Source organism: Patagioenas fasciata, chromosome 7, assembly GCF_037038585.1.
Source record: "Patagioenas fasciata isolate bPatFas1 chromosome 7, bPatFas1.hap1, whole genome shotgun sequence".
NCBI lineage: Eukaryota > Metazoa > Chordata > Aves > Columbiformes > Columbidae > Patagioenas > Patagioenas fasciata.
This window is the reverse complement of record NC_092526.1, coordinates 30,380,442-30,405,679: the sequence shown is the minus strand read 5'-3', so window position 1 is coordinate 30,405,679 and position 25,238 is coordinate 30,380,442. Positions and strand designations below refer to the sequence as shown.

Genomic DNA, 25,238 nt, shown 5'->3' with positions numbered 1-25,238 from the left:
TATCAAAAATCTTTCATTCTAAGCCTCATGGATGTTGTTCTTCCCTGTTCTTCTGCAGCTGAATAGCATCCTCAACCCCTGCTATGTTGGGATAATCAGGTTTCCTACACGCCAGTGATTTATCAGAGAGGCTGAGAGGCTAATACCTTGAGGGCAGCTGTCACACTGAGCAAGAGAGAAAGGGTAACAGATCTGTTTCTGTTAGCGGTTTGATGTCATTGTGACAAATTTTACCTACTTAGAGTATGTGCGCAAACTGCTGACTTTTGGAGATAATCCCTTCTATACTAAACCACAAGAAGACAATGTAACAAAAATAACATCAGCGATTGGGGGGGCGGGGAGGGAAAGGAATATATCAACAGCAGTTTGACTTGAAGGAGGTATTGGTTGTACTGAATAGGTGGGGGACAGGTCTGCCGGGGTGAAGGGCCTCGCTGCCTGTGCAATACATGACGAAAGCAAGAGCACATAGACATGGAGGGGAGGTCAGGAAGAGCTTCACGTGGGGAACCCACCAGGGTTTTATTACAATTCTTACCTACTTCACCCCCTACTTTTCTGCAGCATTTTGATAAATAAATAGAATAACATAGAATAGAAATTTAAATAATGCTAATATATTGCCATTATTTCTAATTGTATTTCAGAGAATTCTCCCTACCTCTGCAAACTTTTTCTTGCTGTCGAACCTCACCCAGCTTTAGCCCGGGAAATCTTCCCGTTTGCTGTAGTATGAGACAGATCACACCCATGCCTGTGATGGCCTGGAATAAATCCAGAAGTGGTTCTGAGACAGAGCCATCTCTTTGAGTTAAAATGATATGTAATCATGTGAGTGAAGCTAAGGATTTGCAGCATGACTGTCAGTGCTAGAGGTAGGCCCTCCATAATTAAAGGTAGGTGCTAGCTCTCCAATTGATTACTTCTTTCCATATTTTTATATAGTATAATAAAAACATATACAGTTGAACTGAAAGAATAGTCATTTTGGAATATTATTAATATACATTGCATATTAATAGTTAAAGACATTATCCATTTGAGGAGTAATACTATATCCTAAAACATATATATCTGGGTATTATTTTCTGCATCTATAGCATTAGAACTTACCTATATCAATATTGAAAGTTTTACTATAATATTACATTAAAACTATAGCAAACCGCATCTTGCCATTATGATTACAGTGTCAGCTGCTTGAGGGATCTGAGTTTTCTGTGTCATGCAGTTACAAAGGGCTAAACTACATTAATAAGCAAAAAGTCAATAGGAAGGAGCAGATGAGCAGTCAGGGTCTGGAGAGCTCCTGCCTGAGGCTGTGGCACAGAATGGGATGTTGCTGAGCATCTGTCCCTCTAATGCCATACATAAGGTATTTTTTCTCTAGTTGTTATTTCAGGTGAATGCCCATTTCAATTTATCTGGTACCTGAAAAATATAGCATATAAGTGACTTTATATTCCTTCATTTCAAGAGCGTAATCTGTATGTCTCCACTACCTCCTGTAATACGCAGGTGTCAAGCGGGCTCTAAGCGTGGAAATCTCTATTTGAAGGTGCAAGGTGGGTGGTAGCTCCTTCATCTCCCATCTCAGCTGACTTGTGCTGGCTTTGGTATTTTTGTGCTAGTCAGTGTAGATGGTCACCAGGGTTCTGATGTCTTATCAAAGGCAAAATCCACCTAATTATAGAACAGTATGCTTGAAAAAATAAGCCATGTAGAACAATTATGATTGCATGGGATCATATCCATACATTTTAATCTGGCAGAAGATTTAAGATTGCCAATCTTAGGTTTTCAGTTGCAACGTTCATTGAAAAATCCCATCTATTAACTTAGAAGTCCACATTTTTCAAAAATATGTCCTAACAGCTTTGCACATTACCTTTTTTCTTACAATTTAAATTATGTTCTTTTCTATTTTAAGTTGTTAAACAGTTTAAAGACATTGCACAATTATTTCTTATCTATCTACTGTAATTGCTTTTCAATAGTGTATAAACTACTTAAAACAAAATACTGATAGCCATCATATGTAATAATTTTCTAATACATTGCCTTTAGTGCTAGAGCTGTTTGTATTTGTGACTTCATATGTAAAAGCAAAACCAATACAAAAATAAATCACAAGTTAGTTTTAAATTGAACACGCTAAATTAAATGACCGAATAAACCACTCTTCTGGGTTTCTGCTTTATTCTTAAATATGTAACTTTGAATAAGCTGTATAAGGGTAATTCTTCTTTTTTATCTTTTATCTGGTATTTTAGATTAAATGTGTATTTTTATTCATTAACTTGGTACTCTATAAGTAAAAATTATTGAAAACGCTAAGTAATTTAATTTTTGTCATTCTAGGTAAATTCCACCCAATTTTTTAAATTAATAAATTTACTTTTGAAATTTCAAATGTACACATATCTAGCGTGCCTGTGTTCCTGGCCAGTTTGCCAGTTTTTATAATTATTGGGCTGTCTTCCCAGTCTAAACAGTAGAAGTGATAAACCTCAATTGCAAGAATTTCACCTTTAGACCTAAACCTAAATGAGATTATAGATTTTATTAAGTGATTTCTAAGAACAGCTCCACAGAGAAATGCTTGAAGTTAATCTGTTCCGCTGAGATGAGAAGAGTATCTCTTTTTTTGGTCCTTGGAAAGCTGCAGTCCATCCAGACTATGACTTTCTTGAGGAAGTACCATTTCTCAGGTAATGTGAACTATAGAGTAATGGTCTAGAGGAGCTTTCGGGCATTAAGGAACATAATTATCTCTCATTGTTATGGGCAGTTTGGAGTAATCAGACTCTTTTTATCTTGTCTGTAAGTGTGTAGGAGTTTTTTACTGCTACTAATACAAGCGAAAAATCAAATTGTTTATTTGGTTTCCTTCACAAACGAGAAGCTATGCAAGCTGGGGAGAAAACACCAGATTTCCAGTTCTACAGGAGTGAGCGATGGGTAGAAACTGCTGATCATAAACATTGGTAAAAGAAGCAGCTTTTATGGAGCATTATTAAGTCAGAATGTTTCTATTGTTTGGTGTAATGAAACAACAATGAAATCATTGTGAAGCAAAGTCATCTTTACTTGCAGTTTTAACTTTTTATTAGTGAATAAACTTTTACTCTCTTAAAAACTCACTTGGACATGGTATTCACACTAAGCTTTTGAAGACTACTGGGACATCCATTTATCTTTAATGTATTACTGTACATGATGATATACTTACGCAATATACAACATGGTTATAACTTTTCTGTCGAGTTAATTTTTTATAGTTGTGTATTTTTCTCAAAATACATATTTTGGATTATGATAATATTTACTTGATATGCTGCCTTTAAAATACAGCTTTCAGTTTATTTGGCCAGACTCCTAATTGGTATAAATCAATGTACGACTTCTGACTTTGGTGGAATTCTATTTATTTGTACCAACCAAAAATTGCTCCTGTTGCATTGTTAAGGTTTTTGTTAACTTTCCCAGATTAAGACAATACATTATGACCTTGTGAATGTATTTCAAAGACAGTTATTTGTTTGTAACTAAGGTGGCAAATTTTTATTTACTGAGTATTTTACCATGGTGCTGATAGTCTACACATTCTAAAGTCCATATATTCATTTTCTGATATCCATTATGTACATGGCCTAAAGACTTGTATATATATAGCAGTACAAAAATTTATGCAATATGTCTACTTGTAAAATTTTACAAAGCTATATTAACTCTATCAAAAGTAAAGACATTTTTACTGTATAAAGATAATATGATATTTTTAAATTAATATGGCTTACTATCTAAATGGCTGTGTTATTTTATAGATCACTTAGATTTAATGTTTGCAACAGGCATGGTTTTGTATGTTATTTTGCATCCTTTCTTCTCCCCTTACTCCAGGAACACTACGAAGTTCTCTCTTTTTCTGTTTGTAGGATTATCAGAGTTTATCGAAATTTATATATTTATTAATACAATCAGGCTTTTTTATTACTTTTAGCTGAAAAAATAGTGTATCAACATCAAGAATAATAAGACATTTTGCTTGAAGCTTCTGTCTTATTTTATGGATTTTATAAAAAGTTGGGAGAATTTCTACCTTGAGCCTGAAATTTGACCTGGTGGTGAAATTTTGAAACCAATGAAGTCTGAGGAAGCTTTGCCATTAATATTAATACTACTGAGGATTTATTTTGACCTGGGGCATTAGGGCTCTTTATTTATTAAAACTTTCTAATACTTGCTGTTTTCAGTTGAATAATAATTTCATAAGGTGCAATAAGGAGCACAATCCAGTGAAGTTAATCCATTTTAAATCAGCCTTTTACCTCTTTTGTTGTGAGGATATTTGTGTAATTAATGACTGTAAAGGTATATCTTTAAAATTTCTGTTATATATCATCAGTGTTTTGAAACAAACACATACATGCACCTTCTGTTCTGACACCAAAGAAAAAAAGTTAATGAAAACATTGAGTTTTCTACATGTACAGGTTCATTTAGAAGTTTTAGTAAGTAGGACTACATGCATTACAATATTTAGGTAAAATAATGTATCCGTGATCTTTATTTTTGCTGGGATAAGGTGAAAATGTGCAAGTGCATCTAAAGAAAAAAACATAATAATTAAGTAAACTTCAAATGTGAATCAATGATGGTTATAGTATTGTTTATGTGAATTAAAGAAGGTTACTGTTAAGTCAGCAGTGGTGTTTGTTTGCAATGAATGTGATTTTTAAAGAGATTTTTTTTTCCCCCTGGAAAAAAACAGCAAACAGGAAAGTACTTTTGAAAATGGATTTTTTTTTAATGAACTGTAGATAGTACCTGTGTACCTTTCTCAAGGATGAGAAACAGCAAGTAAGTATTGCACATTTAAAATTGTACATGTTATAAAGAGATATCTTACATTTCTAGAGCAATCATATACTTGATTAGGCTGGTGAAATATGGAGAGAGAATTAGTATAAAACACAGAAAGTTCTACTTCAAGATGGCAGAATCTTCTTTTTATATTGTAATAAATCTAAGAAAGATCCGTTTAAATTACCATGTTTGCACTACTGTGAATATAGAGAAAGTGAAGCCCAGTTCAGGTCTAAACTTTTTCTTTCAATGTAATTTGGACTGAACACCTTAGGTAATTTGACCTGAAACCTCCTTGTCTGTAACAAACTATTATATATGGCTTTTATGTCACTGTAGTGTGGGCAAAAATGACAGGAAAATCCAGTGTCTTCTTTCGTGTTAATAATGCCTGAATCTGTCAATGTCTAAATAATATTTTTTTACTTGTGGAATTCTAATTGGAAAAACAAGTTTCTTTGCATTTTAGCATTTATCCATATACCTACATACTCAGGTGTGCATGTGTATGTTGGCATGTACATACCAGATTACTGGGTCAGGATTTTTTTTTTTCTAGATGTAATTTTGCACTTGTAATTAAGTAGTATTAAGAATAGCTTGTTTGAAATGTCTGTAGTAGAAGAGAAGAAACCATTGGAGAGAGAAATATTGACACAGAATAAGGGAAAAAGTTATTATTGTATAATAAACCCATCTTTTTCTCTCTAGGGTGGCAGGAACTTACTTCAAGTTATTTCACCTGCTTTTTATTGCCTGACTGCATTTTGTATCTTTTTACCACTTAAATTAATAGTGCTGTTTTCCTTAGCATGCCTTTTGCTAGCGGGGTTGTCAATCCATCATTGTCAAAAAAAGACAGGATAGTGAGAGAAGATTTGCATACAATTTGCTCTTAATAAAGTCACTTTTCTCTCTGGAGAAATTATTCACTAGAATTAACCTTTAGCGTGCGAAGTAAGTACATTGCTCTCTCTGTCTCTGGGTGCAGCTGCACTGTGTTCTTCACGCCTTCTGTTAATTTGTCATTCTCCAGAAGAAGAACTAAAAAGGAAGGTCTTTTCTTCTAGCATCACCAGGTGACCCCCCACTGAGCATAGAGGAACATGAAGGAGGATTAACTACATTCTTCCCAGCAAAGGTATCGTCGTAAGTGGAAGGAGTGTCAAAATCACCAGACATTCATTTTTCAGTCCTTCTCTACTTCGGAATGAAATACAAATAATTTGAAAGAAACACACAAGTAGAAACATTAGGGCAAAGTGATTTTAGTGAACAAGGCATTTAAAAAATAGAGATGCTTTACTGTCTCGTTAGATGCTCGTCAGCCCTGGATGCACTGTGTTCCCTGCACTGCAGACTTTTGGCAGTGAGGACTCTCCTAAGAAATTGCCTAAACACAAATATCATATTATGCCTATTTGACTAGATACTTTGGCAGAAGAGGGTGGAGCACCTTCCTTTTGTTCTGTTGCTGGTAGTCCGGTTTCTGCATGGGGAGGTACAAGGTCACTGAGCCAGCAGCAGTACAGGGGAGCAGGTGCAGCCCGTAGCATGCAGATGTGTTGCTTCTGGGCATGCCCACCAGCTGTCTGCTGGGTTTATGTTTAGTTACCAGAAGGACTCAGATCTCAGACTGTGTTTCCTTGGGTCCTTTGGATGAAGGCACAGTTGCCTGCCCATGACAGAGGTCGATCAGGACTCTGTTCATGTGGTGGGCCTAGGTCTGGCTTGGAACTATAAAAGTAAGCCTAATCTAGGATGCCAGGTATGTTGTGGTTTATTTCCCCCTAAACGATGTGGGTGATAAATGCATTATTGATTCATAAAAAAAGCACAACATTATTCAGGTTGTAAAAAGCAGAGTAAATAGAAGCTAAGTGTTGGGATGAGATAAAGGATGTCAATCACAAAGCTATCATGAGGGAATTCTCGCAGGTAAGAACTGAAAATGAGCAGTAAAGGCAATAATAATAATAATAATAATAATAATAATAATAATACTTTACATGCAATATAAAATATCCTTAGATACACAATATCTATGTAAATCGGCCCCATCAGTGACCAGTCCAGTACTGGAAATGTGACTGCATTCTGGGCGGCAGGTTATTGAGAGGTGGTGCTGTATGGGACACAGAGTGGTATGCAGAGGGGCAGCAGTAGCTGCTGCTATGAAGAATGCCTTGAAGGACATTAGAAAGTATTTTTACAGGAAAACATGCAGGTACTTTTGGAGAGAGGGAAAAAAAATGTGGGGGTAGGACTGAACCTGGCAATATTAATCGAGCTGGATGGCAAGGCCAAGAGATAGAAGGGAGGCCAGCTGGGAGGGGACACTGCTGCAAGGGTTTTTGAAGAGAGCTTTGATAAACTCTACCTGAGCCTGCAGAGAGTAGTGGTAATTAATCTCTAGAAATCCCCCTGCCTCCTGGTATTCGCTTCTCCTCAGGAAGACCTTTACTTTTTAACCTCTGGATACCAGGCGATGGGATGTCCTGACGCAGTGTTGTGTGGCATCAGCATGTGTGGATCCTGCAGTACCACAGGGACTAATTACCTGGAAAGGTTTAAGGAGCAAACACCTGATAGAGTGTTTTTCACAGGGAGCAAACTTGTACAGAAACATGACTGCAGACCACTGCAGCTGCATGGCTTAGAGATTTTGAGATTTAAATGTTGTAGACTTTTTCTGCTGCTGTGTCACAGTGTGATGTACAGTATCAAAGCTGCTTCTTCCCACCGTTTTTCATTATCACGCAGGGTTATGAAGCTTAACATAGCTGATAGATGCGATTTGACACATCACAAGCAGATGCGTCAGCAGGAACATCTAAAAATGACACAATTTTCTCAAATGCTGCAGTTACAAAAATAGCCTTGTTAGAATATATTTTAAAATAAAACTATATGCATTTTGATGACGGTGCTGAGACCCCTTTCCAGGGAGCACGGTTATTTGGGGAACTATCAGCCAGTTTATAACATTACCTTATAGCAGGAAGAAGTAGTGGAGGGTTAAGCAGATATTGCAACCAGAAATTTTTTTTCTGAAACATTTTATATAATTTTAGCAACAGGAAAGCAAAATCCTAGCGGTCATCAGGGATTCTGTTTCTGTGACCGCTCAGCAGACAGCTCTCTGGAATTCAGTGGCCTCATAGGTAGAGAAAGCCCCATAGAATAACTGGCAAGCTTTCTTTTTATCTTTTAAATCCGTAATGTGTTTATATACATAATGTTAATAATTCATATTAATGGAGAGCTCTTGCCCAAGAGCACATTCCCCTATCACAGAAAATAAATTGTTTAATGATGTCTAGGATAGAAATCAGAGTCTGGTGGTAAATCCAGCTATTATAAAACACTACCAGACATGCAGTCCACACTTCCATAAACAAATAAATTCATTACAGTTCAATAACAGTGGAAATAAAAAGTATAAGGTAATTCAAATAATGTGCAAATAAATCCATATTTTTATCCCAAAGCCATAATGCCAAGAACTCACATTATCAGGAGTTCTTAATAGCCTTTGAGGCTGGCCCTAGTGCAGGTAAGCAGTATGGTTGAGCTTTACTGTTACCATTCTGGCCTATATTTATAGGGAGGCAAAATTCAGCTTTGTGGTGGTAAATGTCTGAGTCTGGGTGATAGATGGAAAAGAGTTTGGGATTGCTCGGTTAGGTGCCTGGTGACTCAGCAGGTTTAGGTGACAGGACAGAATGGAGTGTGGCTTCCGAGATTTGAGAACTGAGGAAAGGATCTGCAGAGCACCAGCCCTGCTGGGGAGAACCAGGGCAAGGAGGTAGCAGTGGTGCATGGCAGAGGTGGGAAAAATGGTGAGGCACAGTGAAAAGGGACCTCCAGCAGGTTTGCAGAGAGATGGTCCAAGTTGTCTGCACCCTCCAAGCCTCAGCTAACGTAGGCAGCTGATTTTCATATGTTTTTGAATAAAATATAAGATGGTATTTCTTTCCTGCTTAGAAATGGATAATAACGGAAGACTCAATAGTGACTGAAATATTGTTTTACAAACCCCAGCAACTGAAGTGTCCCTCAGCTCACTCAGCTGGGTAGTTCTGTGTTCTACTGATGTTCTCCCAGTGAGTGCTCATCTGCAACAGGTTGCTTCTGGTCATCAGAAACAAACATATCAAGGTACCAGGTGAGCCAAGATGCTTTTGGTTTACATGTGTTCCATTTTTCCTGCAGTTTCATGTACCTACAATACACACAGACCATTTTGGTTTAGCGTTGTGTCAGACTAATTATTTTTCATAGTGATATTTATGTTTGCATTGTGATAATTCAGCTTCAAATAGTTTTTGCCTGTTCTATTAAATTATTGCTCATTTTTCTTTCGCAGAGGTATCATATACATCCTACCCCAACAACTGAATTAAGGATTCCAGTAAGTGATGTGCGACTCTCTTATTATGTGATAACAACTACACAATACTACGATACGGCCCTTTTGCTTTTCATTATTCTGTTAAAGTAGTACTAATAGGTGCTGGTTTGACTTCAAATCGCAAATTCACATGTGCTTACCTACAACATATGTAGCTGGTTGAGCTGCTCTGAATACATATTTGTAGCTTGAACTAGTCTGTGTCAATAAGTTTCTGGTTCTATGAAGATTTAGCTCAGAAATCTCAAGCCAATGTCTGGATTATGAATTTGCGATGTTCATGGCAAACTTGAGAGCTGGGCCTGCGTTTGACAGCTTTGTGGGTCTGGTGGGAATTTCTGAAGCCGTTAAACAGTTCTGGATGCTCTTTCTGAGTCTGTATAAGAACTGTTTTGAAGTTTCTCTTTCCAAAAAGAGAAAATCATGCCTCATGGGCTTGACCACTTCCTTGGAGTTTTAGCATACTAAGCATTTGTATATGAATCCCAGTATTTGTGTGCTAATATTTGTATAGTAGCAACCATAAATGGGATCTCATCCAATTATTTTCCTGGAAAATCTCACCATACCAAATTTTGCTTAGGGTAAATGACTTTGGTAATTTTAAACACATGGATCTATTGGTTTTATTTTAAAGTCTATGCAATAATTTGCACATTCATTCTCCCTTTGAAAGCAGGGAAAATTTTGAGAGCCGGATTTTTCTTGCTCTTTGTTATAATGAACTAACTTCATATTCAATAACATTTTTTTCTTTCAAGTCATCCAGAAATTTTAATATGCTTGTTCTGTTATGCAATAAGAGAATGACTGTTTATCCCAAGAGATATTTTTCTCAGGGAGAAAAAGAAAAAACAAACAACACTTTTGCTTCTTTGAGGGCTTAAATACAAATCATGTTTCATATCAACTCTGTGTCTTGTGACACTTCCTGTCAGATTAGTGTGTTTTAAAGCTGTTGCTACCTGAGCTGTCAAAAAGGAAGATTAAAACCTTATATTTCTTTCTGGTGATTCATTTTGCATTGCAGAATGCAGAGGGAGAAAGAAAAAAATCAAACCAAACCAAAACAAAACAAAAAAACAAACCACTTTCCTTCTTCCCATTGGCATACATCTGAGGTTTGCTGTACATTTTTGCGGTTAGGAAGGAATTTCTGTTACTGTCAGACAGCCCTGGATATTCACAATGGAACATATGCAGGATCCCGAATATTGTGATCCTGATATTTTGATGAGCAGAATGTACTTGAAGATAGAAATGAAGGGCCATAGATTCGATTTTTATCTCGATCACAAACATGGTGTGTGACTTAGGACAGAAATAATTTCTCTCTGCTTCCTTTAGGAGACTGGAACAATTGCAGTTACCTTCTATTATAGTGAATACACTTACTTTCTAACATAGTTGATCAGTAGATAAAATACATTTTATTAGCTATTAACTTTCATGCATTTTCCAGCAAGGAAAAGAAAAATATACAATGTTTTTAATATTATAACAACAAATTGATTCTATTCCAGAAATTATTTCAGAAAAAATATATGATATAAATCTTTAGTATATTTTTTACATAAGTTGAAGTAATTTCTGAAAGAAATACAAAGGATAGTCTTTGTAATTGAAGCAACAGGGCAGCATTCTGCAGCAGCTGTTTGGTCCTGGTTTCTAATGAAACTGTAAATGTTGGCCAAGCTCCATAAACACTGTGGAGGTTTGGAATGACAATGCACACTACTGCCACTTGTCCAACTTTAAATCAGTTTTTCTGAACCTGGGTCTTTGTCTCTGCTCAGCTTGAATAATAAAATGCGTAGAAGGGAAATGATGCATCTGAGAAAGCACTTCTCATTTCATGGGACTTGAGGGAATGATCCGGGTCCATATATTTCTTTAGTGTTTCAGTTAGTCTGTAAGTGATTCAACCATCATTTTGGCTAAGCACTTTTAATAGGAAGTGCTTGATTTTGACCTAATATGTAGTCTGAAGACATTTAAGACAATTTTTAGTGTGTTTTGTTTGTTCGTTTGTTTTTGTTTTGTTTTGGTGTTTTTTTTGTTGTTTTTGGTTTTTTTTTTTAAATGTAAGAGCCTGTTCTACTCTCACTAACTGTAAATAACTCTCTTTTCCGTATATGGATATCTCACCTTATCTTACAGTCAGGTCAGGTTTTTTTCTAAATGGAGCAAGAAAAACTGATGTGGGAGAACAACCCGCAGAAAATAAAAAAATCAAACAACAATAGATTCCTAGGCATATGTGATAGATATGTATATTTTAATGAGAAAATAAACATGGAAAATCCAGTTCTTGAATTATGTCTGGGCTTGCTTAGTAGAAATTAGAAAATACGATGAGTTGTCCATTCATCCCAAATTCTATTTAGTAAGACTAGACCAAAGCTGCAGTAAACCCAGTGTCATGTGACAAGCCAGTAGTTCTAAGAACACAATAATCAGTTGTTGTCTTTTTTTAAATGAAATTGGATTTTATGAGTAAGCTTATGGCTCCTTGAATCATTAGGAGGTGGATCTCAGTAACCATTAACTCATTTTAGTCTTCTTCCATAGGTACAGTGTAGGAAAGGACAGGCTGACAGCAGATTTTCAGAGATACTGTGTTGGATTTTGCTGCTAAACAGGCAATGTATTATATATTGAACTATATGATCTTACCAAAAAAATCAATCACTCATTTTTGGTGTGTCACACAACCTTTTTTTTTTTTTCTCAAATTGTCGTTTGGTCTATACAAAATTAGAAATTAATTGCACATGCTTGAAGAAGTCTTTCTTTTTACAGTGAGCAGGATGACCAGTGATTTTCTACATATATGCAATAGGTTATTCTTGTGTAGGAATTTCTTTCAGATTGAAAACAAAAACTGTAAATGCATTTGTATCAGCTCATATTGAAAGAATGGGAAAGTATGTTTAGTCACGTGATACCTAATTTCACTTTATCTTGCTGTCTCAGGTGGGCGCTGTGTGATGGGACGGATGGAGTACACACAGTTATCATAGGACTGGTACATACAAAGAACCTTCTAAACAGAACATAGAATATTTGAGTTTAACTAAGTAGCTTTTGATGTCACTACCAAATTGCTTTCTTGTGCAATATTTAAAAGGCAGATATTTGGAAAAAAGCTTTGTCCAGAAAAGTTATAAATACTTTTTTACTTTGGGAAAAGACAAGTATTTTCTAGCCATTTGTAAATGTATAGCTCAGAGGTGATATGCATAATTGTCTTTCTGCTACAACCTGCTCTTACAGGATCCATACAGCTTGTCAGCTTGTGCACACTGCACAGTTGATGAGATCTGAGCAGGCTTTTCATGCCAATTGCCTTTCTATTCTCCATCAGTTCTGCTCTGTCATGATTAATGTTTTCCCTTGCAGCAACCTTAATTGTTTTTGAGCGTTAGAAGAGTGATCATAATCACATCTGCTATGAATTTAATTCTGGTCTGCAAAGAGACTACACTATAAGTGAACATTTTAATTTTAAACACTTTAATCAATGGTTTTCAGTTACAAACAGAGAACCCGCTAGCTGGCAGCATGCCTTACCAGAGGGTAGATCCTACCCCTTTTAGTTATGCACACTGCCTGTTATTCAGACATTCACAGTTGAAATTGTGAGCTCCAGAAATAAAAGATGGGGTATCTACAAAAAACATTGCAAGTGCATGTTCTCTTAACTAATGAATGAGTACTGATAAAAAAAAAACAGGGTAGATGGCCACATCCTCCGGAGTGCTTCGCTGCAAAATGCCATTCCCTCTAGGAACGAAGTGGATAGTCTCCTTTCTCCCCTTTCTTAGTTGCACTTTTCTCGTCTAGATCCTTTCTGATCCTTGCCCAAATCTTGGTTTCATATACTACAGTAACATGCTGTTCATGTCTTGCTTGTTGTTTGAACTTTCAGAGGTTTATCTTTTTTTCCCCCCTCCACTGTGTGCAATCCTTTCACACCTATGTCCTGGCGATACAATGGGGAAGCCACCAGGAAAACAACAGCTGATCATGGCAGCTCATAAAGCAAAATCCCATCCCATTAAAGAGCATGTAGCCAGGAGCATAACTTCATTTACATGATTTCCCTAAAATTCAGCTTCACATTGGGAATTTCATAGTACAGACACAATACCAGTAACATAATAAAGACTAAAAACTCTCAGTTGAAATAACACCCAGAAATTGCATTCACTCGGTGCCAAAGACGTGTGCAAGTCTGAAGTCTAACAAAGCTCCGTACTGAGTGCATTTAGGCAAGTAGACTTCACATATGAGTAAAGAACATTTTATGTAACATTTCATGTGTTTCCTCCTAGCTATTTAGGGTTATAGTGTCATAATTCTGTTTTCTATAAGCAGCACTTTCCTTCATAAATTGTGCCACAAACTTAGTGAGGCTGCTCGTGGATTTGGTGCCTGAACAACCAGTGATGGGCATTTGTAGTAAACGGCTTTTATTTTACGTATCAATCAGGACTGTAAAGCAAATTACTGACACTTCCTTCTAGATATCTGGTAACCTGTGTGATAGGGCTTTACCTACTACTTGACTTATGTGGTGATAATGGAAGATAAATGAGAGAAAATATGTGTATGGATTTGTGTTTAGATACACATTTTTTACAACAATTTCAATCAAAAGATCATAATTTTTAAATCCCCAAATTATTAAAACTTCTGGCTAAAAGCAGCACAACTGTCTCAAAAGAATACATACACGAAATACCTATAAAGCAAATTGCATATATATGCCTGACTTGTTTCCTAATGTAATAGCATTCATACTAGAGTAACAATTTATTTTCCAATTATGAAGAAAAATAGAACTAAATAGGATGACTGATTCTGTGCAGTTACACTTGTGTCCCATCTTCTACATTATTTGAATGGAGTAACTTACTATTAAGACTTTAGAGAAAAACCTCTTTGAAAAGCCAGGTCATTATTTATATTAGAATGTGAATTGTAATGTACTATATAGCTAGTGCTGGTTTAGTTTAAACTGTTAAAATTTGTCATAGATAAAATAGGTGAGGTGGATTTTGGAATATATTGGAAACATGTGTAAAGAGTATATATTTCTTATAATTAAGTATCAGATTATGAATACCAGTGAATCAGTAAGTGTTTTTCAACACAAACATTCCAAAACGTGCAAGAAAAACTAGATTTCCCTGGTGTTGCCTTTATCTTTGGAGTGATGCAAAACCATTTCTCAAGAATGTAAACAAACTTTGCTCAGCAGTGCAGAATGATATCATTTAAAGAGGAAGGTTAACTTTATTTTTGAAATGTTATGTTTTTTTAAAAAAACGTATTTTACTTAGTAAAGCTGTAATTTTTATTTAAAACAATTTATTTTTAAAATATTTAAATCTATATATTTTTAATTGACCATAAATGTTGAGAATGAAGTCTGAACATTTTGACAGAGTTTCAATGAAAATTTCTATTGAAGCTTGAAGCTCTGTTTATTTATCTATCTTTTAATTCAGAGGACAATAGAAGAGGTTATTCAGAGAGGTGGTGGAGCATTCATCCTTAGAGATTTCCAAGAGTCAGGCAGAGCTGTGGCCAAACGGCCGATTTGCATGGAAGAGTGTTACATCCAAATGATTTCATTAGGGGCACACTGCTTAAAATCAGCCCAAATAGAAGTGGGATTACAAGGGACAGCTTAGTCTCATGCTTGGAGCAGAGATAAGTCAGCATCTCTGTTAGGCCCTGTCACACTTCTGGTGGGTGTCATTCAAATCCTAGACTATTTTCCAAATTAAAAAAGGCTTTATTCAACTCTAATTGTATTTTCTCTCACCTTTTATCACTGATATAAAAATGCTGTGTGGCACTGTGAAGCAAAAGAATTACAGGTGTCTATATCTAAGACATATAATGTGAGAATTTTCATTTTTTGCATAGTTACCAATAACTTAAACCAGCCTTCCTTGTGTGCATTGTTGGGGTAGATCATGTTTTTATTTACCCTTTTCTCACAATGCTTTACATTTATTTTTGAGAACTAACATTTTCTAATCTCTGTAGATTTCATCCAGAGTTGATTTGTTTTTAACAACCCACAATTATGCCATGTATTTATTCACTACATTAAGTGAAACCTTTTCACTTGTAGAGGTTGAGGGAATTATTACTTTTATTGATTATTTTACAATTAAGTTGTTTTCCCTCAAATAGAATGGGTCAAAGGTTTTCAGAACTCTTTCATTCCTCCAAGTAATTTAAGATGCAGTTCAGTTACAGTGGCAGATCCATTCTGGACTTTGGTTCAACATCTCAAGTTTCGAGTTGTTCTTGTGGTCCCATTAGATTATATTATTGATTTGCCAGCTATTGATTTACTGACGGCTCTGCCAGCAGCCATAAGAATATAGAGTTTGTTTGTAGCTTTAAAATATATTCCAAAGTACTGTTCAGAGACTATGTTTGTGGAGTAAGCTCTGTGGTTTTCAGTCAGATTTACCTTTAAAAATATTTCTACCTAGAAACAAAAGAAAATGTATTTAATGTTAGGTGCATTTCCCTCTGATAAACAGCTTAGAAAAAGAAATTGGAATTAACTGATTCATTTTAGCCCAGGAATGTATTCTCCTTTTTTATTTTAGTTTGCACATACATCAGTTTTCTAGAAGAGGTAATTGTATTCAGCCTTTTCATTTTAGTGCAAAATTAATACATTTAGACTTTTGCCTGAACTTGCAAATATTACTCTGCAACACAAATATCTAAGACAGAGGTTGCTGAGCTGGCAGCATGCAATGGGATTCTCTGTAGATCTCTGCAGCAATCGGCCCTGCAACTCCTTATCAAGGAAATGTGCGCATTACTAGAAAATCCATTAACTCTGCTCTCCTGTGTTTCCTAGAGCAGTTTGCCCTTCGTTCCTGTCCTGACAAAGTGACAGAATATTTCTATAAACATGAGAACACTTCTCCAATCTTTTATTCTTCTCATAACAGCAGAGCTTTTGGTCAGCTCCACGTTATTGCAAACTCTTCACTACTTTGTGGACAGGGAGGGTTGCAATCTATATCAGGGGGAGACACTGATGGTCATACAAACTAAATAATTAATTTACTTTGGCATGAGCTGGCAATTGTAGGGAGGAAATAATGCAGCAGATGGTGGGTTTATTCCCAAAACAAAAACTGAAATGCAAGGACTTCCACAACGTCCTTGCTGAGCAATAAAAATAGTGAATTTGCATTCTCACCTCATCAATATACCATCAATATCTCTAGTCTTCTCTGAGAACCCCAGAAATGGACAAAATATATTTTATCATGTTTATAAACACTGTTTTAGACAAGTCTTTGCTTGGGACAGGGACATATACATAAACAGACTCACAAACCCTTCCAGAAGTACATTTCCTATATATTTATTTTGTAGCTTTTAATGAGCTGACAATGCCTTGTGAAGATTCAGAGAAAGATATTAAAATAAAATATTTCCTCTTTGCATATTGGTCTGCCTTCTGGAAAGAAACTCTGAAACCTTCAGCATGTTATTTTGATGTGTCAGTTATGCACTAAATATATTCCCTCCGGCCACAGCAGGCTTAAGAAAAAATTGTCTTAGTTAAAAGAGATTGTGAGATTGACAGGTGGAGAGTTTCTGTTTAGCCATGGTCAGAAGCAAAATGGGCATTAGGGCAGTCACCTTGGCAGAGTGCAAGAAAAGAAAGAGAATAACTTTGGCAGTTTTGATATAGAGAAGCTGGTGGGTTTGGTGGATGCTTGAATCACTTCCATATCTGACTGCTGGTGTAGAAAAATGAGGCTTGGATGTGTATTGTGGGTTTTTTTCTTTGAAGTCAAGAAAGGTATGATAAAATATCCAGGAAGTTTAGGAAAAATAAAGCTCTCCTCTGCAAAAAAACCCACACTCTTCATGGCTACAAAGTAAACCAGTATGAAAAGTTCCCCATGGCTGAACAGGCCAAATGACAAAGTAAATGTAGCTGCTCTACAGAAAGAGAGGGGGAATATCAGAACTGCTGAGCTTTCAGATACAATGGCCAACACAGAAAGATAAAGCCTCTGCATCAGTAGCAGCTGGAATATGAACTATCAACCCTATATATTAAGCATTTTGCTGCCAAAATGCTGAGGCTTTTGTCATTTTTGTTCAGAAATACTGATTATCTGGCATACAGAAGAGCAATATTCCACATGTCTTCCTGGACTATCATGTCTTACACGCTGCATCTAGAGTACTAACCTTCCTGTTGTGTTATTTACAGGTCAACTTCAATTATTCTGCTTTTAAATGCTTACTACAGCAAAATGTTTTTTCAGTGGATTAGTGCTGAGGAAGATTCACGTTCATAGTACATTCTCTGACTGATGCATAACAGGCATTTGATTCAAAAATTTAAAATGGCAGATTAGGTTTTTCTGTTTAAAAATGTGTATTTATATTATTTAATCACTAAAGACAAATATGCTTTTATAAATATATGGTAAAGAGCATATTAATGCAAAGATAATATTTTGTTCTTAAAAACAACTGTAACATTTGATAACATTAAATTTGTGAGTTTAATTAAAGGAACAACCTTTAATTAATCAAAGGAACAATCCCTTCTAAACAAACTGGTAAAGAACCACTGACCAACACCGGCTGTAAGAGAGTACACATGATAAACGATATTTACACCATTTTTGAGTCCATAAATAAGAATAGCTTGTCGTTGATGCATTTGTCTGAGAAATCCCTAAGACTAATTACAATACACACAGTGTGTTTTCTTTGGTATACATTTTCCTTTTTTTCCTGGGGACCAGACAATGGAGCTTTTGAAATCTTAAATACGTCTCTTAGCAACTTGCCAAAAGGAAGCTCTGCTGTAATTACTTATAATTCAAACATTGTCTTCCAAGGTTTTTGGCCATATTCTTCCATTAAGGATAGGAGTAACCATACCATGCAATATGCCTTTACCCACTGTCTTAGCAGCCTATTAGTTCCTTCTTCCTACAACATTGCAGTTGCACTAGGTGTTTGTCGTAGGTCCCTTCCGACTGAAATAAGCTATTCCATTTTACCCCTGGAAGTGCACTTTTGGAAATCACCCCCAGCCCCCCACCACTCTGCAGTACAAGTTTCGTTCATCCGCCAGGGAGGATGAAGAACCAAGTACCACGCAGGGGGCTAAACTGGGGAGCATAGCCAACAGCAGCAACCTGAGTCAGAGCCAAATGGGCTGGTTCCTACCGGAACAATTCTTCCCTGTTCCTGCCAGAGCAGCCTATAAAGCCCTCTGGAAAGCCTTGGAAATTAGGACTTTCCTGGATAACACACACTGTAGGTTACTTATGCAATTGTTTGGTATTACTGCTGCAAGTGCAAAGTAGTGGTTTGTATTTGTTCCTTTTCAAGAAACAAGACCAAACAACACAGTTATTAGTGTTCTCAGTGAGGAACACAGTAATTCTTTGGGTTGGTGCGGTTTGTTTGGGTTTTTTGTTTTGTTCTGTTTTTTAAATCAGCTATCAGTTTTGTGCTGAGCTGCCACATAGTTGAAATGGAAAGTATTTCCAGGTATCAGGAGAGCCTGCATCTGGACAAATCTTTATGGCCATGTTCTCATATTTGCTTCTGTGAGCTGAAAAAACACCACCTATGTTTTAAGCATTCCCCTCAAAACAAATTTCACTGTGCTTGGAGTCTTATAAACGAGTATTTATTTGTCTTCTGCAGTCATCCCTGTTTTGTGTTCTACTGCCAGTAAGGAGCTTAATTTGAAGATAATTCAATACAACACTGTATCTTAGAGCTCTAGCGGCAGGCGTGAAATTGTTTTATCTTTTTTGTTCTTGGTGTGCTGTGCTGATTGGGCTGGTACGTAGACCATCTGTTGCTGAGGTAACTCTTGGGATACTTGTCAAATTGATTGCACTCAGAAACAGCCAAGACAGAGGAAAAATAAAGTTTCTAATTACATTTTACCCAGGATCTTGTTTAACTCTAGGAAGTGGTAATTCAGAAATAAATGGCTTTGGTGGACATCTTAGAATCTTTAATTAACAAATTACTCTATTAACGCACATTGCTTTCCAGGTGAGTGAGATCATTTGCCCCTGGGGTTTTTTTTTCCATATGCCTTCTATTCCTCCAGCTAAATATGTAGCAAATTGAAGTATTCATTTTGATTACATAAAGCACATGGGTATACAATTATATGAAAAGAAAGATGACATTTGTTTCCTGCCTTCCCTAAGGCCCCTACAGGCGTTTGCCCTTCCCGGAAAAAATAAGGCACAAAGTCATTAGAGTTTATGCTTTTTTTCTCTCTACATATGACATTTTTGGATGTTTTTAAAGCAAGAGCCTTTACCAGAAACAATGGGATAATGGCTATTTACAAAATACTGCTAAAATAACAAGGTTTTCTCCCAAAAGTTTTGTATTCTTGCATGTTTGCTGCATGACCATTTTGGAGCTTTTAGGAATCAATTTATTTAATGCTATAAATTTAAATAATAAATGTGTATTAAATCTTAATAAACATGTATTAAATATTTATGCAAATACAACTAATTTAATGATTGAATTTCTTAAATGTTTATTAATCATTTATGCTTTATTAAACAATTAATCTTCATCCTTTCTTTATATATTATTTTATGGAGACACTTCCTATACTAACTGTAAACCAGTTCCTTAGCATGTATTTTACTCTAAAAACTCTTGTTCCATTGCAGTCTCAGCATTTATTGAAGTAGTAAATGAAACATTGAGAAAGTTAGCTTGCATAGGAAAATTACATTATTTTTTATAAGCTATATAAGTTCTCCAGGGATTTTTTGAAATATATTTTTATGGTGCAACATGAAGAGGAATTTATTTGGAAAAAAGTTCAGCAAAATAATTTCAAATAAGGTCAGGAGTGTGTAAAACAGTTTTGGAGGAGAGTTTCCAAGTCTTGGTTGCTTTTGCCTTCTCCGTCATGATGCTCTTCTTGCTCTGTATCTTCTGTCTTGGGGAATATTTTCCTTATATGTTTTCAGCTAGCTGATTAAGACCCATGAATTTATCTAGACCTCAGCTCTCTCCTACTGCATGTTTCAGATGTTTTTTTCTGGTATTTTCTTCTGGATATCTTGGATTCAGTTTGGAGAACTCAAGCATTGTGCATTCTTTGTTTCCTTATCTCCTCTGCCGTCCACAGATGAGGAAGATGGGTTGTATCAGGATTCATGACAGGTGGTTCTTGGTGTCACCACCAGTGAATACTGAGGTAGTAGACATTGTGACCAAGTAGACATCATGAAACCACAAAGATGAGATTCTACAAAATCATTACTGGAATTATTTTTCAGAGTCTAAACTTTCCATCATGTTCCAGGTAAAAGTACACCACGTGCTTTTTCACTCTTCTGAAGACTGTGTATATTTGTATGTGTATGTACATTCATAAGCTTATGTGTTTGTGTATGTCTGCATAAAATCTCTTTCTAACATCAACAGTGTGTGTTACACATATTTTGCATTGAATTCCTTTGTATTGTAACACCTACCTCCCTGGTATTTTGCTCTGTGATGGCTATGATGAGTGCTGTCTTCCATATTATTAAATGATAACGTGAGCATATGCCGGCATGTCACTGTAGCAAACAGTGACTTGTAGCTCCCTCGAAAAAATCATGTGTGCTTTATTGCTGCTTGAGAAAATAACACACATCACTTCAGTTCCAGTCGTTTTACTGATTGCTAAAGGATTTCCCCTCTATTACCTCTGCATTTTCTGTGTTGCAAGGTGTGAAATGAACAGAATTATAAAGTCAGGCTGGTCTGGAGAATAAAAACAGCAGCACAGTCTGTCCTGATGAAATAAGCAGCATACTGAAAGCAGAAAAATGCTAGTAGCTATTGGCAATCCAACATATGCAACAAATAGTACACAGTAAAAAGCCATATTTACAAATTACTGTAATTAGAAGCAGTTGTAATATGTATAAGTGACTCAGGAAAATATTTCATCTTATCCTCAAATTTAAGTATGCGATAAAGTCTTTCTGAGAGCAATAGGACTGCTATAGTTTTTTAAATGTAAATGATATTTGAGCGTTTCTTAAATATGGCTGGTCTGCCGGGCACTGATGTGTTTTCTGTTTGCAACAGGAGTTTCAGCAGTTACAAGAACATATGCTTGATTCAGTTCTTGGTAAAACCAGTAAGATCTTTTTTAATATTCCCATTGAGTTGAATAGCAGTTGACTCAAATGTGATGTTGTTGTAGAAACAGATTTTAAAACTGGACTGGATCAAAGATGTTTTGGAGACAGGTTGGGTGTATCTGAGGCTGAGAGGGTAAAACTTACCTAATTACAGAGTGAAGAAGAATGATAACTTTATGAAGAGTCAGGGGAAGGACTTGGATATGCAAAAATTGTTTACATATTTGCAGGATCAGCACAGGAAAAAGCCAGGGACAATTCTTGAAAAAGACAATGAAACTACAGAAGTCTCAGTAAATGACAGAAACATTTCCCCTGAATGAATGACTAATGCCATTCAGCATGAGCAGAGCAGAAAGCACAGCCAGAAGAAGTCCAGGAGAGACACTAATGAACCTGAATGGCCTCATCTGCCAGGGAGTCTATTGACGTTCAGCCTGGGGAGTTCCTGGTATGTCCTGACAGTAACACCATGAGATGTAGACTGATTCCTTAAGATGCAACTTTCATAAGCAGCTTAGGTGAGAAAACTATGAGTACTGTGCTCTGGCTGCCTCTGTACATTCTTGCCACCTAATCTATGAATAGCATAATTCTTCTTTCAGACAAGATGTAAACATTTTAAATATATTACAGACACCTAGAATAAAATAAGAGATGTTATTAAGGTTTCTTCTTGAAATATGGAGTGTTAACAAAATAATATGCTTCCTTGGTTAAAAAAGAGTTGCTATGAAAAATCACTTGTGAAAACCTTAGCTAAACACAAATTAGACTGAAAAGCTTGACAACAAGAACAACACCACCACCACTAAAAAAATACTTAGATGTATGTTCACCAGTTACCAATAGGGCACTGTAGGAAGCATCTTGATCTGTGTTTATTGAAACAGCCCCCTGGGCCCCCTGCCAGAGGAGAGAGACAAGGACTGAGTGAGCCTTTGCCATGACTCAGTATGGCCATCCTCATGAAATGGACAAGGGGAGAGAGAGAAAGAACTGGGAAGATTTTGTTGAGTATTGCAATCAGACCATCCCAAAGAGATTAGGTGGTCTAGAGTGTAGTAATTAAATGCTTGTGTATTGTTCTTATACAAACACTAAGAGAATTTCCTCAACTCACAACCTTTTAAGTAAGTAACAAGCTAGAGGCATCATATTTCTCTGTTTTAGTCTTTTTACCCATCTCAGGTGGGGGGAATAAAGAGCTGATGAGTAGCACCTAGGACACCTTTCTGAGCCTTGTCTAGGCAGGACTGTTTGCTCTGTATCGGAGAACCTGTTTCTCTCTGTGTGTGTACAGTTCCTAATGCAACAGAAACCTCTTTTTGTGGTACAAAAACTACAATGAAGTAACGCTTTTAATCCATTATGATTTATAGACTCTGAGAGGAAAAATATGGCTGCTGGAAGCTTATCAATTAGTGAGGTCAGACAAGGGGGAAGCTGCAGGAAAAAATATCAGTAAACACCTATTGTATTTTGAAGACAATTTTAAAAATATGTGTAATCTTCTGCCTTATATAGGAAAGGAAAGTTACATTTTTCTGCTTATGAGGTCTGGAATAGCCAAGTATTTAACATGTTGGCCCATTAAGAGAATGAAGCAGGTAAATGGAGGACAGATTAAGGAATTTCTAGTGAGGCTTCTGTTGATTTTTTTTTTTCTATGCACCTTTTCATTTGAACTAGCCTCAACTTAACAAAACATCTTTAATTCTTCCACCATAAACATATCAAAGAACACACAAGGGTAATACAGTTGCAGGTGCTTTATAGTTCTTCAGGCAGGTGCAAAACTGTTTTGGACCTTTTCTCCCTCATGTTTTTTTCGTGTCCTGATGCCATCATCAGTTGTGAATTAGCCTTAACAGGCTCTTCTGAGGTTGTGGTCTAGTTTAACACTGAGTTTGATATCCTGTGTTGTTCTAATGGCTTTATGTTTGAGCACAGGCAGTCTTTTGGCAAGCATAAATATAGATTCCTCTCTTTGCTACCATCTCCATTTAGGTGCTCTGCTCTTGGCATGGAAGTACCAGCAGATGCAATCAAGTATAAAGCGGCATTTGGCACCTGTGTGTCAGTGCCCTCACAGAGGAGGGACTTTTCTACAGAAGAGATACCGCTCGCAAACTGCCCATCTAAACTCATTTTGCTTGGCACTGAGCAAAACTGGCGCCATCCTGGGCGAGCGGGCACTTTGCCATCGCAGCAGATGGAGCTGAGCGCAGGGAGGCATTCGGGAAGCCTTGTCCAAGTGGGTGCACGTGTCTGCGGGCAGGGTGTCCAGCCAGCAGCATCAAAATGCCTCCCTGGCCTCAGCTCTAGTTTGAAAGGCTCTGTGATTGATTTTAAGATGTCAGGCATAGTTTCAAAAAGCAATATGCAGGAGGGTCTTAGAATTGCAACCAATGGACTAACAGAAATGTGATCTTAATATCTGTGTGATGCCATAACGAATGTGCTCTGTTCAATGTTTTGGGTTTTTGTGTTCTGCAAAACGGTTTTCCAACACTGCAGACAGGTAGAAACTATTCAATAGCAAGAAAAATTAGAAACTGCATGAAACAGGTGTGAAAAAATCATAAGGTAAATGCAAGGGGGAAGGTTGTTATAACCATTTCAAAATACATGTAAAAATATCCACCCAAAATGTATTGCATGCCCTTGGTAGAAAAGGCATTGTCCAAAATTGAAGCAACATTGCAATCCGCAATTACTTATCTGTTTTCTACACCAGTCACAACAGTTATGTGCTTTTAAAGCAGAACAGAAGCAAAGCATTTTGTGAAGCTGGTTGCCATGTCTGTGCCCCAGCAGGGCTCCTGAATGTCCTTTTTTATCACCTGATAAAAGCCCTGAACTCCCATGCTGAGTCATATGTTGTCCATTTGAAAGTGATAAATACCCTTTCTAAAGCCACTATTCATTGCAGCATCTGCACTGATCTGGGTATGGAAGCAATGAGACACCCATTCAACAATAAGGCTAGAGAGTGAAAGATAATAATTCCTCCTGACCTCCTTGGGTAAATATTGCTTTACAAAAAGCATCACCAATTTACAGGTACCACATATTCTGGATACAGCCATTTTGTTTACTGAAACTGTTGTAAGCATAAGCTTAATATTAAACTGAGGCTGGAGTGATGGAAAAATCAAACTAAAATCAAAAGAAAATGAACAAGGTATGATCTAACTCATGATATTCCTTGATCTGCCTATAGTTGTTGCACAGGACAGTTATTATGCCCACTGAAACAGCAATTTAATGACATCAATAGCACTATGGTGACATTATTTGCTTTTGTGGTCTGCTGTCACTTCAAGAGATCAATTTTTTTTCATACCCTCACTCAAGTACCGTAATAAGTAGGATAATAGTAATGTTGCGGGGTTTTGAAGTTTTATTCACACAAAGTTTTCATGCAAGCCAGAAATAATGTACTTGGGGCCTGATTTATATGATTTTTGCTTGGTTTATTTGCTTTTTTTGTTTCTTTTCATCAGCTTACAAATGAGAATGTTATTTGGGATCATGGTAAGAGCTTAAATATTAATTTTTCCTCTCTCAGGAGATATCTATAAACTTAAATAACACAGAAGTAACTGCCCTGAATGTAATAAAATCAGTTACTAAATTTAAGCATAAATATATGGGCTTAAGAGGAAGCTCTGCAATTATAGTGTAATTTTGACTCATGTCTGGTATCAGTCTCTGCAATAACTCTG

At 36.5% G+C, this 25,238-nt stretch overlaps 1 protein-coding gene and 1 long non-coding RNA gene across 13 annotated transcripts in view; both read left to right on the top strand.

Annotated features, from left to right (window-relative positions):
* Nucleotides 1-2,420, top strand: part of ZNF804A (zinc finger protein 804A) — a 152,133-nt gene extending 149,713 nt beyond the window's left edge. Inside the window, exons 5-6 of one of the 2 annotated variants that reach the window (XR_011740036.1) lie at nt 59-183; nt 651-2,420. The gene's annotated coding sequence lies outside the window, so the exon portion shown is untranslated. Of the gene's footprint in view, nt 1-58 lie in introns of both variants that reach the window. The other variant, XR_011740035.1, reaches the window with a different exon arrangement.
* Nucleotides 2,421-5,843: 3,423 nt separating this feature from the next.
* Nucleotides 5,844-25,238, top strand: part of LOC139828442 (uncharacterized) — a 68,238-nt gene continuing 48,843 nt past the window's right edge. For all 11 annotated transcript variants that reach the window (XR_011740028.1, XR_011740027.1, XR_011740023.1 and 8 more), the window contains exons 1-4: nt 5,844-6,013; nt 8,860-9,040; nt 9,242-9,286; nt 20,499-20,675. This is a non-coding gene — a long non-coding RNA (uncharacterized lncRNA). The remainder of the gene's footprint in view (nt 6,014-8,859; nt 9,041-9,241; nt 9,287-20,498; nt 20,676-25,238) is intronic.